The sequence below is a fragment of the Cervus elaphus genome, chromosome 10 (genome assembly GCF_910594005.1).
Source record: "Cervus elaphus chromosome 10, mCerEla1.1, whole genome shotgun sequence".
NCBI classification, from domain to species: Eukaryota; Metazoa; Chordata; class Mammalia; order Artiodactyla; family Cervidae; genus Cervus; species Cervus elaphus.
In genome coordinates, this window is record NC_057824.1 from 36,282,375 (window position 1) to 36,299,017 (window position 16,643).

Sequence of the window (16,643 nt, forward strand, 5' to 3'; positions counted from 1 at the left end):
TTAATTTAAAAGTGTTCTGTTTCCTGTAGATTACTAGAAGTGTAAACAACCTCTTGGAATATTCAAATAAATATTCTTCCTTCAGTTTTATCTTTTTGTGTGTGATAATTCTCCTAGAACCTTCTTTGCATTTATTCTTTTTAGCCCGTCGCACAGCTATGACCCCAGGAGCTCATTTTCTTATCCTGGAAATTTTCCTCACCTTCTCACCTGCACTGGATCTTTGTGTTTTCCATCCTGGGTCTCTCTTTTTAGGTTTGTTTCCTCATTTGGGGGTAGAAGCACATGCTCTAGTAAATTCCTGAGAAAGGATGCACGAGAGGTAACCTTTTTGAGGCCCTGTAATATTAAAAGTGTTCTTACTTCACACTTACCCTTGATTTATGGCTTGACAAGGAATAGAATTCTAGGTTGGAAGTTGTTTCCTTTTTTTTTTTTTTTTAATTTTATTTATTTATTTATTTGGCTGCTCCGGGTCTTAGTTGTAGCATGTGGGATCTAGCTCCCTGACCAGGGGTCGAACCTGGGCCTCCTGCACTGGGAGCTCAGAGTCTTAGCCACTGGACCACCAGGGAAGTCCCTGGAAGTTGTTTTCACTTGTACTTGGAGGCCTTTCTCATGATGCAGCTTGGCATTGCTGATAAGGAGTTCAAATCCATTCTGATTTCTAATCCATTTATATATGATTATTTTTCCCTCTCCCAGGAAACTTTTGGGAACTTTTACATCCTGGGTGCATTAAAAAGCCCAGGAATGTACACTGATGCGAGTCTTAAAATTTATTTCACTGAGTGCTCTGTGAGCCCTTTCAATCTGGAAGCTCCTGTCTTTCAGTTCTAGAAAACATTATTTTATTACTTGTGGAACAATATCCTCCCATTTCATTTTTCTCCTTGGACTTATTATATTTAGATGTTAAGATTTCCTGGGGTGATTGTCTAATTTTCTTACCACTTTCATCCTATTTTCTTTCTTTTTTTTTTCATTTATTTTTATTAGTTGGAGGCTAATTACTTTACAATTTTGTAGTGGTTTTTGTCATACATTGACATGAATCAGCCATGGATTTACATGTATTCCCCATCCCAATCCCCCATCTATGTTTTTTGCAGTGAAGACTTCAACATTTCCCAGCTTTTATTTTTGCTAGTATATTTATAATTTCTCATAATTCTTTTTGTTTGTTTGTTTTATTGTTCCCTTTTAATAACATTCTGTTCTTTATTCATGGATATAATAGGACTGGTGGAGAGCTGATAGGCTTTTTTTTTTTTTTCTTTCAGTTCTTGCCCCTTGCAAGAAAAACTGTGTGAGGTTTGTCAAGTGGGTTCTATTGTTCTTGTTGCATCATTTCATTAGGGGAGACCCAGCTGCTAGCATCAGCCAGGCACTATTCTTGGGCTAGGTTCCCAAAGAGGAATTTTCCACTCTTCAGAGTGGTATAGAGGAGGTGCAATATAATTACAAAGCTGGCTACCAGAAACTTTTTTTGAAGCCAGATAGGCTTCACTCTGTATACAGACTTTAAGTCGATCTTTCTGTTCTTGTTGCAGCATTCCTACTACAGCTATGCCTGATGTCCTCAAATCCTGAGCCTTTCTGTTCAGTGGTTCTCACGGGGCTGCATATTGAAATTACCTGAGGAACTTTAAAAATACTGAAGACTGAGGCATTTAAAAACAAACCCTATATGCAAAACAGAAAAAGAGACGCAGATGTACAGAACAGAATTTTGGACTCTGTGAGAGAAGGCGAGGGTGGGATGTTTCGAGAGAACAGCATCGAAACATGTATATTATCTAGGGTGAAACAGATCACCAGCCCAGGCTGGATGCATGAGACAAGTGCTCGGGCCTGATGCACTGGGAAGACCCAGAGGAATCGGGTGGAGAGGGAGGTGGGAGGGGGGATCGGGATGGGGAGTACATGTAAATCCATGGCTGATTCATGTCAATGTATGACAAAAACCACCTCAATATTGTAAAGTAATTAGCTTCCAACTAATAAAAATAAATGGAAAAACCAAAAAACAAAAAACAACAAAACACTGAAGATGCTACCCTCCAGAGTTTCTGATTTAATACATCTCCCCAGGACTTCCTTGATGGTCCAGCAGTTAAGAATTTACCTCTCAATGTAGGGGACACAGGTTCAATCTCTGGTCCAGGAAGATTCCATATGATGCGAAGCAACTAAGCCAGTGCATCACAACTACCAAAGCGTGGGCCTAGAGCTTGTGCTGAACAACAAGAGAAGCCACTGCAATCAGAAGCTTGTACACCGCACTGAAGAATAGCCTCCACTTGTTGAAACTAGAGAGAGTCCATGAGCAGCAATGAAGACCCAGCACAGCCAAAAAAAGATAAAATAAAAAATAAATCTAAAAAAGATTTATACAATTTCCTTCATGTGAAAAAACATAATAAAATTTAAAAAAAAAATCTCCCCAGGTGGTTTCAATGTGCAGGGGTTGAGAACCACTGCTCTCTAGAGAGCTAATCTCCATTCTGGGCCTAACTGCATTCCTGCTTTCAGCAGTATCACCTAAGTATTCTGATTCTTCCTGAACTTCTGTGTTATGAATAGCTTGACTTTGGGCTATTGATTTAGAACTCTGATTTTCTGATTGTTCATTTGAATTTCATCTTCCAGCGATGTGTTGTTACTGTTTCCTTTCCTATTCTTTTTCATTTGTGCCCCTTTTCTCCCTTTGTTATCATTAGAGGGAATTTTCAGGAAGAATCAGAAGGAAATAAATTCAATCCACTATGTTTAGCTGAATTCTACTCTCTATCATCAATAATATTGTTAGACAATGTCTAGCTGGGGACTTGGCCAAGTCCCCCAGATTAGCAAAACTTGGCCTGTAAAATATCTAAGGTTTCCCCCAAGATTCTATAAATTTCTGGACTGCTCATGTTTTCAGTTCAGTTCAGTTCCTCAGTCGTGTCCAACTCTTTGCGACCCCATGAATCTCAGCACTCCAGGCCTCCCTGTCCATCACCAACTTCCGGAGTCCACCCAAACCCATGTCCATCGAGTCGGTGATGCCATCCAACCATCTCATCCTCTGTCGTCCCCTTCTCCTGCCCCCAATCCCTCCCAGCATCAGAGTCTTTTCCAATGAGTCAGCTCTTCACATCAGGTGGCCAAAGTATTGGAGTTTCAGCTTCAACCTCAGTCCTTCCAATGAACACCCAGGACTGATCTCCTTTAGGATGGACTGGTTGGATCTCCTTGCACTCCAAGGGACTCTCAAGAGTCTTCTCAAACACCACACTTCAGAAGCATCAATTCTTTGGTGCTTAGCTTTCTTTATAGTCCAACTCTCACATCCATACATGATGTTTTCAAGGCCATTGTAAATTCATGACTAGAATCCTTGGTCAACCTAAGTTGACCTATATCAATCTATGTTCTTCTTCTAGATCAGTAACTTTTTATTCTGCTAGTTTCCTTATTTCATCTTCTCTTCCTCCAACCTCTTTTAATTTTTTTTTGTTAACTCTGATTGTTTGTAGTGTATAATTAAGGGATTTGTTTTCCATGTACCTTTCCATGAGATTTTTTTAATTAAAGTTTTTTGAGTTATAATAAGCCAAAATTAATGTTTCAGGTGTATGACCTATGGATTCAGTATTTTTATACATTATAAAATAATCATTACAATAAGATCAGTTATCATCTGTCATTACACAGGTTGTTACAATATTATTGACTATATTCCCTATGTGTACATTACATCCCCATGATTTATTTGTCTTATAGCTGAAAGTTTGTACCTCTTAATCCCCTTCACCTGTTTCTTCCATTCCACCCTCCCCCCCATCCTCCTGCCTGGCAACCAGCATTTTTTTCTCTGTATCTATGAGTCTATTTCTGGTTTTTCATTTGTTTCTTTTCTTTTTTGGTTTTTAGATCCCCCATGTAAGTGAAATCATAAGGCATTTGTTTTTCTATCTGACTTATTTCACCTAGCATAATAACCTTCTATGCATCCATCCACGTTGTCACAAATGGAAAGATTTCGTTCTTTTTTATGACTGAGTAATAGTCCATTGTATTTATTTATTTATTTATTTATTTTTGGTTTTTTTAGTCCATTGTATTTATATACCACATCTTTATTCATTCATCTATTTGTGGGTACTTAGGTTGCTAGCATATCTTGGCTATTGTAAATAATGCTGCAGTGAACATAGGGGTACATATATCTTCTCGAACTAGTGTTTTTGCCTTCTTTGGATAAACACCCAGAAGTGGAATTTGCCACTTCCATTTTCCATAGTGGATGTACCAATTTACATTCCCACCAACAGTGCATGAGTGTTCTCTTTTCTCCACATTCTTACCAATACTTATTAGTCTCGTCTTTTAGATAATGTGAGATATTATCTCACTGTGGTTTTGATTTACATTTCCCTGATGATTACTTGAGCACATTTTCATTTGCCTGTTGACCACCTGTATGTCTTCTTTGGGAAAACATCTATCCTCTGCCCAATTTTTAAAATCAGGTTGTTTTTTTTTTTATATTGAGTTATATGAGCTGTTTGTCATTTTGGATATTAACCCCTTGTTGGTCACATTGTTAGAACATATTTTATTCCAGTCTGTAGGCTGTATTTTCATTTTGTTAACAATTTCATTTGCTGTGTAAAAACCTTTAAGTTTAATTAAGTCCCCTCCCCCTTTTTTTGCTTTTATTTCCATTACTTTAGGAGATGGATGCAAAAAAATACTGCTACAATTTATGTCAAAGGTTATTCTGCCTAAGTTTTCCTCTAGGAGTTCTGTTAGTATCTGGTCTAAAATTTAGGTCTATAATCCATTTTATTTTTGTATTAATATTAGAGAATGTTCTAATTTCATTCTTTTTTCATGTAACTGTTTTCATGTACCTTCATTCATATACACAACATTCATTTTTCATGTAACTATCCCATTTTCCCAGCACCACTTATTGAAGAGAGTGTTTGTTCTCCATTTTATATTCTTGCCTGCTTTGTCATGGACTAACTGACCATCCATCCACGGGTTTACTTCTGGGTTGTCTATCCTGCTCCACTGATCTATGTATCTGATTTTGTGCCAGTACCTTACTGTTTTGGTTACCTTAACTTTGTAGTATAGTCTGAAGTCAAGGAGTGTGATTCCTCCTGTTTTTCTTTCTCAAAATTGTTTTGGGGTATTCAGAGTCTTTTATGTTTCCACAGAAAATTTTAAATTACTTGTTTTAGTTTTGAGGAAAATGTCATTGGTAATTGATAGGGATTTCATTGGCTCTGTAGATTGCCTTGGGTTATAGTCATTTTAACAATATTGATTCTTCCAATCCAAGAACACAGTGTATCTTTCTTCTGTATCATCTTCAATTTCGTTCACCAGTGTCTTGTACTTTTAAGAGTATAGATCTTTTGCCTTCTTAGGTAGGCTTATTCCTAGATATTTTATTCCTTTTGATGTAATGGTAAATGGCTTGTTTCCTTAACTTTTCTTGTTTGTTTGTTTGTTTCCTTAACTTCTATTTGTTATTTTGTTGTTAGTACACAGAAATGCAATAGATTTCTGTATATTAATTTTGTATCCAGCAACTTTACTGAATTCACTAATGGGCTCTAGTAATTTTCTGGTGGCATCTTTAGGATTTACCATGTATAGAATGTCATCTGTGAAATATAGTTTATTTATAATAGCAATCCTAACAAATGTGAAGTGACTCCTGACTGCTATTAATATTTTTCTCTATCACTTGTTTTTAAATATTAGATTGTGATATTCTTTGGTGTAGTTTTATTTTTGATTAGCTTTTTATATTTGATTAGCTTTTTAGATCTGTGTGTTTATAGTTTTTATCCACTTAGAAAAATTTCAACTGTGATTTATTAAAATATTTTTTCTATCCCACTCCTTTCAGGGTCTCCAAGTACATGTATATTAGGCTGTTTGAAGTTTTTCCAAAACTTACAATAGTCAGCTAATTTCTTTCAATCTTGTTTTCTCTACATGCTTCACTTGGGATTATTTCTATTGTTATGTCTTTGTGTGAATACACGCTAAGTTGCTTCAGTCGTGTCTGACTCTTTGCAACCCTACGAACTGTAGCCCACCAGGTTCCTCTGTCCATAGGACTCTCCAAGCAAGAATAGTGGAGTGGGCTGCCATGCCCTGCTCCAGGGGATCCCAACCCAGGGATCCAACCTGTGTCTTTTTGTCTCTTGCATTGGCAGGCAGGTTCTTTACCACTAGCACCACCTGGGAAGCCCTTTTATGTCTTTAGATTCACTAATATTCTATTTCACAAGTATAATCTGCTTCTAATCTTATGCATTATAATTTTTATATTGGTCATTACAGTTTTCCTATCTAGAGGCTTGATTTTGGTCATTTTTATATCTTCCATGTTTCCACTTAACATATTTCATCTTTCCTCTAGACTTTTATACATATGGAACATATTTATTATAACTGCTTGGATTTTCTTACATGCTAATTCCATTTTGTGTCATTTTTTATTTTATTTTTTCCCACTGTGTGATATTTTTCTGTTCCTTTGCATGTTTGATAATATTAAAGATTGGATGGTAGAACTGTGAATTTTATTTTGATGTGTGCTTGGATGTTTTTGTATTTCTTTCAATATTATTGAATTTTGATATGGGAATCCGTTAAGCTACTCAGAAATATATCAATTCTTTTAAGGCTTGCTTTTAAAGTTTATTTGACTGAACTAGAATTGTGTTTAATTTGGGGGTTATTTGGGCCTAACACTGCAGCAAGACACTTCTTAGTATTCTACCCAATAATTACAAAGTGTTCCAATTTAGGGTGGTGAGCAGGAATTATTCTTGGCCCTGTATGTGCCTCAGGATGGTTCCTCTTAGGGTGGTTCTTTCGATTGTCTTTGGTAGTTTTATCACATGTATGATCACGTGTGATCTCACATGTGATGATCTGTACTCAGCTGGAGACTTGAAGGGCACACCCGAAGATCTCTGGGGTTCTTTCCTTGCGAGGATCTCTCCTCTCCAGTACCCTGCCTGGCAAACTGTAACTGCCTTGGTCTCTGTGACCTCCTAGCTCTGTCTCTTCAACACACGGAGAATGCCAGCCTCAGTCTGAGTCCCACCTCTCTTCCTGCAGCCTGGAGACTCTCTCCAGGTAGTAACATGGGGCAATAAAAGGGCTAAATATCATTTGTTTCATCTGTCCTTTGTTGTCTAATGTTCAATGTCTTGAAAACTGTTGCTTTATATATTTTATCTTTTAAGTTGTTTCACGCAGAAGGATCCATCCAATTCCTGTTATTCCATATTACTTGGAATTAAAAGCCAATAATCTCTTCTTAAAAAGTTAAGCATAAAGTTTTTTAAAATAGCCTTCATTTAACTGTATTATTGCATGAAATTTATAAGGATCAAATACTGCTCTTTGTTCTGTCTACTAGTGCTTTAAATGTTATAACTGATGCTTTATAATTTTGGATTATGAACTCATCTGCAGTGGGAACTTAATCTGTGGGAATTCTGTGGAGCCTGAGTTTAGGGAACTTGCCTTGGGATCAGTTTTATGTTTGCCTCTCCATGGCTCCTCCCTTTATGTGTTATTTTCCACCTGGGGTATTCCTGGGTCATAAAAATAGTGTATATTCAAACATCAAAGACACATGAGGACAGGCCTTGATTATTAATTAGCAGAGATTTTCCCCAGATTTCAGGTCAAATCACATAAACTTCCATGTTTTCTTGAACGTAAATGTGGACTTTTTTCTGTTGCACATTTTCACTGAAAATACAGCCCTTTAAGGGCCCTAAGTTGCTGTGGAAATTTCTGCTGCATCTCCCCAGACACAAGACTTTGTCTCTACACTGCTCAGGGTTACTGCCCAGTCCCCTAAGGTTGCCCTGTCCCCATTAAACCAGTTTCCAAGGTTGACACAGTGTTAACTCAGGTGCTTAGCTCTCGGCTTTTCTGTTTCTTCTTCCTTTTTAGAGCACTCAGCTATGCACTTAAAAGAAAGGTGTTATATTTTATGTAGAATTTTCCTATGCTTATTTTGTCCTCCATATTGTTGGGAACAGAATTTTCCAATTTGCATCTTGACTCACTATCATCAAACTTCCATCTCCACAGCTTCACTGAGGCTATTCTTTCAAGGCCATTGATGACCAGGAGGCAACTGACAAATTCAAAGGATGCTGTATCACTTAGAATGCGTTCCAACCACAGGTGATAAAAATATGTGGCTAAAAGTGTTTTTTCTGTCCTTCTTCATAACATCCTTAGTGTTATGCCAATGATATTTTTTACCTCATTGACTCATGAAGGCTGCCTCCCATGACCATATCCAATGAATGAAAAGTAGCATGGAAGGAAAGAACTTTTTCCTTGTGAGTCTATCTCTTATCAAGCAGGATAAAGGGGGTTCCAGAAGCTCCAGAAGCTTCTGGCAAGAATGGTCACATGTCCATCCTTGGAGCAATCACTGATGAAGGAGAATGGAGTCATCCCTAGGGCTGGAAATATTGCTGTTGGAACCATAATCAGGATGTCTTAACAAATAATATGAGTTGTAGAATGCATCTGGCAGTATCTGTGTCCTTACGGTGCACACTGTCTGGAGAAGGCATCAGAAACTCAGATATAGCAAACTAAATTTCACAGCCACACAAACTTAGATGTGCAAAATTATAATCGCTCTAATTGTCTACACAATTAGAAAATTCTGAAAGAGATGGGAATACCAGACCACCTGATCTGCCTCTTGAGAAACCTGTGTGCAGGTCAGGAAGCAACAGTTAGAACTGGACATGGAACAACAGACTGGTTCCAAATAGGAAAAGGAGTACGTCAAGGCTGCATATTGTCACCCTGCTTATTTAACTTATATGCAGAGTACATCATGAGAAATGCTGGGCTGGAAGAAGCACAAGCTGGAATCAGGATTGCCAGGAGAAGTATCAGTAACCTCAGATATGCAGATGATACTACCCTTATGGCAGAAAGTGAAGAAGAATTAAAGAGCCTCTTGAAAGTGAAAGAGGAGAGTGAAGAAGTTGGCTTAAAGCTCAACATTCAGAAAACTAAGATCCCAGTCCCATCACTTCATGGCAAATAGATAGGGAAACAATGGAAACAGTGGCAGACTATTTTTTGGGCTTCAAAATCACTGCAGATGGTGACTGCAGCCATAAAATTAAAAGATGCTTGCTCCTTGGAAGAAAAGCTATGACCAACCTAGCTGCTGCTGCCGCTAAGTCGCTTCAGTCACGTCCGACTCTGTGCGACCCCACAGATGGCAGCCTACCAGGCTCCCCCGTCCCTGGGATTCTCCAGGGAAGAACACTGGAGTGGGTTGCCATATCCTTTTCCAATTCATGAAAGTGAAAATTGAAAGTGAAGTCGCTCAGTCGTGTCTGACTCTTAGTGATCCCATGGACTACAGCCTACCAGGCTCCTCCATCCATGAGATTTTCCAGGCAAGAGTACTGGAGTGGGGTGCCATTGCCTTCTCTGGACCAACCTAGACAGGATATTAAAAAGCAGAGGTATTACTTTGCCAAAGAAGGCCCATCTAGTCAAGGCTATGGTTTTTCCAGTAGTCATGTATGGATGTGAGAGTTGGACTATAAAGAAAGCTGAGCGCCAAAGAATTGATGCTTTTGAACTGTGATGTTGGAGAACACTCTTGAGAGTCCCTTGGACTGCAAGGAGATCCAACCAGTCCATCCTAAAGGAAATCAGTCCTGAATATTCATTGGAAGGACTGATGCTGAAGCTGAAACTCCAGTACTTTGGCCACCTGATACGAAGTGCTGACTCATTTGAAAAGACCCTGATGCTGGGAAAGATTGAGGGCAAGAGAAGGGGACAACAGAGGATGAGATGGTTGGATGGCATCACCGACTCAGTGGACATGAGTTTGGGTAAACTCTGGGAGTTGGTGATGGACAGGGAGGCCTGGCATGCTGCAGTCCACAGGGTCGCAAAGAGTCAAACACGACTAAGCGACTGAACTGAACTGAAAACTTAATTTTACCCTAAGCAGTCATTCTGCCCCACCCAGGAAGCTTAATGTATCACATCATGTAAACTCAGCCACCTGTGCCTACCACAGACACCTCCGCTCTTATTATATAGGACGGAATAGAACAAAATTTCTGATTAGGAAAAACTGCTTTCCTCTCATGGGCGTTTTACACTGCTGCCTATTTGAACTTAAATTGTAATCTTCCTTGCTCAGACAGGCCCCCAAATTACAAAGTGACAGTGAGTCATGCTATTTTCTTCTAAGGAAAGAGGTCCATATAGTTTGTTTACCTGTTTGTTTATTTGAGTCAGTGTCAGAGCTTAGTAGCAGCCCTAGTATGGAGGGTGACAAGAGAACAAACATTTAATTTGATTTTAAATCTGAAGCAGAGAAAAGTCACCCGGATGAGTTTATTGGGAAATTATTAGATTAAATTTACTATACTAGGTAGGATGGGGGTGGGGGGTGGGGAGGCTGGAGGGAGAGGTGAGGTTGGGGAGCAGACAAATAAAAGATTCACGTTTCTCATGCCTGAGTTTGTGTGACTCTGAAATTTGCATCTGCTACATGTGTTGCTGTTTCTGTTGCCTCTAACAAACAACGTGCGCCTCCAGGATGGAGAGCTCGCTTTGCGCATTTCTTTAACATCGCTTCTCTTCCCTTGCGCAAGATCCACAATGTAGTAGGTACGCCACAAAAAAAAAAAAAAAAAAGTGTTTGTTAATAAAAGATTGTTTGGGTGTAGGAACAAGCAAGAAAAGGAGGTTACTGCAATGGGAGGAAATAAGCCTAACAGATTTTCCAGCCAGATCTATTTCACTGAATCCTGATTAAGGAGGGAAACGAAGGAATGCCTGAGTGCAGAGGGCCGCAGACAGAACAGAGCTAGATCGCTGAGAGGAAGACAGTCTAATCAGAGCCAGACGGGCCCCACCTGACTCCTACTGCAGCTACGGGGGGAAGAAAAGGGGACTAGAAGGTTCAGCAGGAGCGTCTCTCCTTCTGCAGCTCCATCGCTTCCCACCTCCACCCCACTCCCACTGCTCTGTAAGGAGGCATGGAAGCTGTGGGGAGGGGAGGCAGCCCAGTCGGATATTCCAGAAGGAGGCAGGATGGTGTGAGCTCGAAAGCCCTGCAATTGCTGGAGCAACGGTGGCGACACTTGAGTTATTCACAAAGGCTGGAATTCAAATGAGGCTGGCGCTGCTCCAAGTCGCAGTAGCTTAGGAGGAGGGAGAAAGGCATATTAACTATTCATCAAGATCCGAGCGTTGCTGGGGCGCTGAGGTTCTCCATCTGCATCCCTCCTTCTATCATTGATTTCTAGAGGGGGGAGGGGCCTTCTCCAGAAGCACTTGATCTGCCAGTCTCTGAGCTGGAGGTGGGGCCGGGGGGGCTGAAGTTAGGCAGATTTGTCTCGTCACATGATGGAGGACCTGTATCATGTGATGACTCCGGTGATGTTGGAGGCAGCATGTGACTCCCAGGGCTACGTGGGCTCAAAAACAATTTAAATACAAAAACACAAGCAGGTTCCCCTCCTCTCCTTTGCCTTTTGGTCTGGCTCTCCCTTCCCTTTGGGTTGGCGCCGGCCTAAATGGAAAACCCGTCGTCTTGCCTGCGCTAACCTGTGAGCACCGGGTACCTGGAGGCCAAGGCCCCTCTGCTGGGGGGGGGCGGTCCCCCGGGAGCTGTACCCCATCATTCCGCAGCCCGGTAAGTTCCTGAGCACTTGGAGCGATCGTGTGTGAAGCCGGTCTAGACTGCCTCATTAGCGTGCACGGGCGCCCTGGCTGGGCGCGCTGGCCGGGAAGTGTCGGCGGGCTCTGGGGACCCGCGGCTCCCGCCCCGCCAGACAGACGCAGGCTTCCTGGGGGCAGCGCTGCGCGGCGGTGTCGGGTGGCGTGTGCGCCCCGTCTCTGCAGCCAGCCTTCCCTGTCTTCTCCCTGCTCTCTCTTCTCAGCCTATCTTACTTCTCACCTCTTCCCTCTCCACTCCCCTCCCCTTTTCTCTCTTCATCACCCCCACCCTCTCTCTCTCTCTGTCTCTCCTGGCTTTTCTTAGGAGTCCCTCTCCCCTGGACTGTAAACATTTGGAGAAGTACCTAGATTTTACAATCTTTCTGTCCAGAGTCTGAAGGACCAGCTTCTGGGGACCTGATGGTTGGACATGTACCCAACAACCCCTCCTGAGATGGTTTGCTAAGACAGTGCAGAAGGCCCAGCTCCTGTCCTGCATGTGTGCGTGCCTGTATGTGTTAAGGGTGACTGATGGGCTTCCTGGGGCCATCAGAACTGTTTCTTGGGTGGATGTCTGCTGGCTCCAGATCCCAGCTCACCCAGGGGGATCATCAAGTGATAGGAGCAGCTGTTACAGCAGTTAGGAGACCCTGTCCTCTGACCCTAAATGATTGACTCTCCGTGGGAGAAATCAGGTGTGAAAGCTGAAGTCAACATCCAGTGCTGAAGGCTTAGGGGCTCGTTCAGATGTCATGAGGCACCTCTCAGAGATGGCTTAGAGTTTGAGACCACACCTTGGCAAAATGAGGCAGAGCGCTGGCCGAGAAGCTAGCCACAGGGAAGACACATGTAAATTTAATCACGGCAGTGTCTGTATCCACAGAGGAAAGACATGGTGGCCATGTCAGAAGCTCCTGGTTCACCGTTCTCTAGGTGTGCTGGCATCTGTTCAGCAAGAAATAATTAACATTTTAAAATATTTATTTATTTGGCTGCGTTGGGTCTTAGTTGCAGTGCATGGGATGTTTGTTTTGGCAAGCGGGCTTCTCTTTAGTCGCAGTGCGTGGTCTTTGATGCTCCAAGCCCTCTGGGGTATTAGTTCCCAACCAGGAATCAAACCCGAGTCTCCTGAATTGGGAGGGGGATTCTTAACCACTGGACCACCAGGTAAGTCCCAAGAATGAACAATTACTGAGCATGATCCACCCAGCAATTCAATGTGGAGATGCTATTTGTATCCCTATTTTAGAGATGGGGAAACTGAGGCACAAAGCAGTTTGTTAGGTTACTCAGTTTGTAAGTGATGGAGCTAGGATTTGAGTCCAGGCAGCTTTTCTCCAGAGCCTGCACTGATAACCTCTATGATAAATTTCCTTCCCCCAAATACCTATCCCCAATCCTATGTGCCTGGTGGTGTGCAAGGCTTGGGGCTACATTTGTGAACAAACAGAGACATCTTGTTCTCATGGAGTTTACAATCCAGTGGAAAAGGCAACTAATAAACGTATCGTCACACAAGACTGTGTATTGTTTCAAATGAGAGTATTTGCTAAGAAGGAGAATAATAGGGTAGCATGAGAATATATAACCAGAGACAAATTTCAGTTGGGGGGCACAGGGGAAGAGTTGGTCAAAGGAGTCCCCTTTGCTGCTGTAATATTTAAGTCATGATTTGAAAGGAGAACAGGAGTCAACCAGGTGAAGAGCCAGGAAGAACATTCCAGGGAGAGGATAAGGGGTGTCTGAGAACTGGGACCACTTCAGAGGGAAAACAGTGGGACCATGAGAGGGGAGGCCATCCAGATAGTGTGGTCACAGCTCTTGTGGTTCAGTCGCTCAGTCGTGTCCAACTCTTTCCAACCCCATGGACTACAGCACGCTAGGCTTCCTTACCCTTCACTGTCTCTTGGAGTTTGCTCAAATTCATGTCCATTGAGTCGGTGGGTCATAGTAAGCCTTGCTAAAATGACTTGGGTTTCATCTCAAGATCAATGAAAGACCTTTTAAACCTTTTACATAGGGGAGTAGCATAATTGTATTTGGAATATGAAAAGACTCCTTCCAGAGGTGTATAGGTTAGTTTTTGCTGCCTTACAAAGCGCCCCAAACCTTAACGGCTTCAAGCAACCACCATTTATAGCTCAATGTGCTGCAAGTTGACAACTACAGCTGGGATCATCTGGACAGAATTACTTGCCTAGTTCACTCATATAGCCAGTCAGCTGGCAGGCTGGCTGGCAGCGGTTGATCTTAGATGGTCTCACTCATATGTCTACTAATTGGCAAAGGCAATTGAAACTGACTGGACCTTGTGTCTCCATGTCTAACAAGCTAGCTCAGTCCTCTTCAAATGATGGCTGGGTTCCAAATTCAACAAGAGAAGGGAAGCCCCAGTGCGTAGGCTCTTTCAAACACCTGCTTGCGTTGTGTTTTTGAGTGCTCCATTGGCCTAGACAAGTTACATGGTCAAGCTCAGATTGAAAGGATGAAGAAATATACCTCTTGACAAGAGGAGTTATAAAATACTATGCCTATTCATTTCCAGAATGCTATATGAATTTGAAATGGTAAGCTGGATGCTGTCTTCCTTTACTACGGCAAGAACTGAAAGCCAAGAGGAAGTTTAAAGCCGGTTTTGCTATGATTAGAGATGAACTTAGATTGGTCATATATCAAACTTTATTTTCTGCTTAGAATAACCAAGGGTCTGAGCATCTCTTTTGGATGTGAATCAGAAGAGGGTCTAAAAAGTGGTGTAGAAATATCCCCTCTTCTCATGGGATTATCTGGGAATGACTTGGAATTCAAGAAGACTTTGAGATTGTTACCCTAGAGTGAAATTTGGGCCATTTAGGACTTGGAGTGTGTTTCAGTGTTTTAGGCAAGACAACAGTGTGTACAAAGGCCCTGAGGCAAAGTAGGTGGCTTATTTGGGGAAATAGGAGGCATTAGTGTAATGTAATTGCAGTGGAGATGGCATGGGAGTAGACAAATTAGAAAAATATTTAGGAGGCAGAAAGAACAAGCCTTGCTGATGAACTTGATTGGAGTTTAAGAAAAGAGACATAGTCATGAAGACCTGCAGGTTGGTGATATCATTTCCTAAGGTGGAAAGATTAGGAGAGGATCATAATTTTGGTAGGGAAGAAGATAATGGGCAGGGGAAAAAAACAAGCATTTTATCAAGTTGGTCAAATGTTGCTGAGATGGTGAGTAAACTGAGGACAGGAAATTGTCTGTTCAAGTTGGTAACGTGGAGGTAGCCGAAGATATTGACGAGAACAATTTTGGTGGAGCAGTGATGATGGAAACCAGATTGGAATGTGTTAAGGAGTGAATCCCTAGGAGCTCAGTGGTAAAGAAGCTGCTTGCAATGCAGGAGACCTGGGTTTGATCCCTGAGTTGAGAAGATTCTCCGGGGAAGGGAATGGCAACCCACCCCAGAATTTTTGCCTGGGAAATCCCACAGAGCCTGGTGGGCTGCAGTCCAAGGAGCCGAAAAGAGTCGGACTCAACTGAGCTACTAACACTTTCATTCTCAAGGAATGAATAAAGGTGAATAAACTTCAAAGAGGAGCACAGAAATCCGGCATCATTTAGATGTGGGTCAGGGTTGGGGATCTCGCTCGCTTTTATCTTTGCTTTTGAAAAATAAAAACAAGAGCCTGTAGTTTATGTAAACTGTTGGAGTGGTCCAGTTGAAAGGGAGAGAGGGAATTGGGATCTAAAGTGTGTGTGAATAAAGAGGTGATGATAAGGTTATTTTATTTTATTTGTTTATTTGGCTGCACCAGTTCTTAGTTTCGGCACTCAAGACCTTCCGTCTTCATCGCAGCATGCGGGATCCTTAGTGTGGCGTGCAAACTCTTAGTTGTGGTATGTGGGATCTGGTTGCCTGCCCAGGGATCAGAATTGGGCCCCCGGAGTTGGGAGCACAGAGTCCTAGCCACTGGACCACGAGCAAAGTCCCAGATTTTTATTTTATTTTTTTAAAAGGAGGGAATAATGAGAAAAAAGATGGAGGCAATACATGATGATTTGGTGCTGAGAGGATGAAGGATTTCCCATCAGCCAACTTTTATTTTCCCAGTGAATTATAAGACAAGGTCATTAGCAAAGAGAAAGGAGATAAGAAGAGGGAGGAGGTGAACATATAAAACGAAGAGGGTGCGATAAGCATCCTAAAGAGAGGATCAGGGCTGCTGGGCCCAGCAGAGTGCCTACTGAAAACAGAGAGCATGGATTTAAAATCATCTCCTTTTCTCCAGTAACATTTAAGTGCTGGGTTCAAGAACCTGGAGAAGTTGGAGTGCAAGTCAGGTTGAAGTTTTACTGAATGAATTCCACAGGAAAGAAAAGGGCCAGATGTTGAAGGGGTTTTCAGAGGAATGGATTGTCCAGGTGAGCCACAGAATCCAAGCTGGGACAGAGTGGGAATGGAACCAGGAAGGGATGATGGAGGATGAGTTAGTGGTAGGCTTAGCAGAATAGAGGTTTGATGAGGTGAAAGACTGCATTCTTGGAGGCAGTCTAGCATCATCATCACCTGGGAGCCTCAACCTAGATTTTCTGAATCCAAGTCTGCATGTTAACAATCCTCAGGTGACTTATAGGCACACTGAAGATTTAGAAGCAATGATCTAGATTGTCTTGTGAAAAATAAATGGTGCTATTCTGGGCAGAGTGAGAAGTCAGTGAACCCCAAAATGTCTTACTCCTTTATTTTTTCCCCTTCAAAACAGATCTTGATTTAGCAAAAGTTCCCTTTTTAAAATTTGGTCCTGGTTTTTATTTTAATTTTATTATGCATAATCCCAAATGTATTTAGAAATGTAGTGAAAACCAGTCTACCAACATTAGTTTCACTGATTTTC